Here is a 2,868-nt window from a genome sequence, read left to right as displayed (position 1 = left end):
GTTACCATCCCAAACTAAGAACATAAAAATCTACTCTAACATCCCTCTAAACATTTAATCAAACACTTGGAAGGCATAAAAGAGAAGCATAATAAAATGACGAGAAATATAAAATCTAACACTACCAAATGCAAGGAATTAACAATAACAAAGCAATTAAACAATAAAAGAAATCAAACATAAATTGCATTAAAGGAAAATAAAAGGAACAAGAGTGCATCAACAACAAGGTAAACAAATACAAAGAGTAAAATACTAAATTAGAAAAGCAAAGGTAAAGGAACAAGAAATTAGAAAGGAAAAGTAAATCAAAGCATGAATTAAATCTAGATCTAAAGAAATCCTAATCTACATCTAACCTAATTCTAGAGAGAAGAGAGAGCTTCTCTCTCTAGAAACTAACTAAAGCATGATGAAGACTAGACTCCTTGCTCCCCCCCCCCCCAATTGACTCTTCTTGAATTTTGCATGAAATAGTCTCTGGAATCAGTTTGATTTGGGCCTAGGAAGCTCAGAAATTGCCCTCAGCGTTTTCACTTTAATGAGGTCACGTGCGAGCTTCGACGCGTACGCATGGGTCACGCGTACGCGTCATGTCACGCGTACGCGTCGCCGTGCGACTTCATATCCACGCGTGCACGTCTGTTACACGTGCGCGTCGATGTATGCACTCCAAATCCTTATTTTTCCATGAATTCTCCACTTTGTATGCTTTTCTCTTCACTCCTTTGTTCCATTCCTAGCCTTTTTAATCTAAATTCACTAACAAACACATCAAGACATCTAGTGGAATCAAAGGTGTATTAAAATTAACCAATTAAGGGCCTAAAAAGCATGTTTTTACACTTCAGCACAAATTAAGGGAGAATTACGAAACCATGCTATTTCATTGAATAAATGTGAGAAAAGTTGATAAAATCCCCTAAATTAAGCACAAGATAAACCACCAAATTGGGGTTTATCAAATCTCTCCACACTTAAACCAAGCATGTCCTCATGCTAAATCAAGAAAGAGACAAAGGGTATCATCAATTATTAAATGCAAACTAACTAGATGCATTCTACCTACATGCAATCTATCTTAATGGATGCAATTACTTTGTCAAAATAAATCAATCCCCAAGAAAACATATATACGCATAGGGGCTAAAGGTATTAACAACCAAGTCAAATCCATAATTGAAATGAATTATTGAAAGATTTTACAAACTTGCAAGGAAAGGGATGATCATAGGTGAGAACATGTAATTGAGCAATCGAACCCTCACCGGATGTGTATCCGCTCTCGTCACTCAAGTGTATAGGGTTGATTCACTCAATTCTCCCATAATCATTCTCTCCAAGATTTGTTTTTCTTCTAACAATCAACAATTATTTCATGCATGCATACAAATATTATGAGGTCTTTCCACAGGGTTGTAATGGGGCTAGGGTCAAGGTAGGATTGTATATGGTTAAGTAGACTAAAAATTTGAAAATTGTCTGAAATATGTTGTTTTTATGTTGGCTAATCTATCTAAAATTCGTCTAAAATACATCATAATAGTTAGAAATCTAGCAGATAAATGCCTATTCGAAATATGTCACAAAATCGTCTGAAAAAATTTTGGACGAAATTTCAGACAAAATTTAAATTAGCAACAAGGCTTTTTGGGACAAAAAAAATTCGTCCCAATTTTGTTTGAAAGAAAAAATTTGTCTCTAATTTGTTCGAAATTTATTTCAATTTCGTCTCAAAATTCGTCCAAAAAAGTCCTATTTCTAGTAGTGCCCACCTAACCTATATAATAACCTATACAATTTAAATGCTAACCTAACTACCCATTCTTCACTTTTTCACACACTCATGCATTATGTTTAATTCACATTCCATATGCATTGATTATTATTGAACTTCACTTTGGGGCATTTTGTCCCCTTTTTATTGCTTTTCTTCTTTTCTTTCTTTTTCTATTTTTTTCTTTTTCTTTTTTTTTCTTTTCAAACTAAAATATACCAAAGCATCAATGCATATGGTTTAACATTCAATTAACACATGAGTATGTACCCAATTTCCATGATTTTCAACAAAACTACAAAATACACTTTTATCTCAACCAATGTCCCGAGTTTTTCTCCACTTGAATGATACACACACTCACTAGCCTAAGCTAATCAAAGATCCAAATTAAGGATATTTATTGTTTTTCGCTTCAAGGCTTGTAATGTGCTAAAATTAAGAACAAGAGGGTTAATCATAGGCTCAAAATTGGATAACAATAGAAGATAAAAGGTAGGCTATTTGGGTAAGTGAGCTCAATGAACAATGACCTCAATCATATAAGTGCATGTATACATAAAATAATGGAAATAAAGAATCAAACAAATCAAAGATTACAATCATATAGAGAGAATAATCACACACAAGAATGAAAATAAGTGGTTATATGATGTAACCACACAATTAGGCTCAAATCTCACATGCTTATGTGTTCTTAGCTCAAAAACATGTTCCACAATGTATAGTTCAAGCAAGTTTCAATGAAATTTTTTTACTCAAATCAATTGGGATGTCAATGCCCTATAGATAGATTTCTTGAAAAATTTCATTATTTTGACTAAGCTTATTATGTATATATATGCAAAAATAAGAAAATGCGACTAAAATCCTAAAAGACCTAAAAATGAAATGCACAAGTTTTGGGATTAGAAACTTGTCACCCAAAAATGCCGATTCGGTCAGACAACCTCCCCACACTTAAAAGTTTGCATCATCCTCGGTGCATTCAAAGATGAACAAGGGGGTACGGCGACTCTCCGAGTCTCAGCTGGTGGGTCAACCGGTTGCTGCATGTTCTTTCTCCTGCTTCCCTTGTTGCTTATGGTGCA

The sequence above is a fragment of the Arachis ipaensis genome, chromosome B05 (genome assembly GCF_000816755.2).
Source record: "Arachis ipaensis cultivar K30076 chromosome B05, Araip1.1, whole genome shotgun sequence".
NCBI lineage: Eukaryota > Viridiplantae > Streptophyta > Magnoliopsida > Fabales > Fabaceae > Arachis > Arachis ipaensis.
This window is presented reverse-complemented; position numbering follows the sequence as displayed.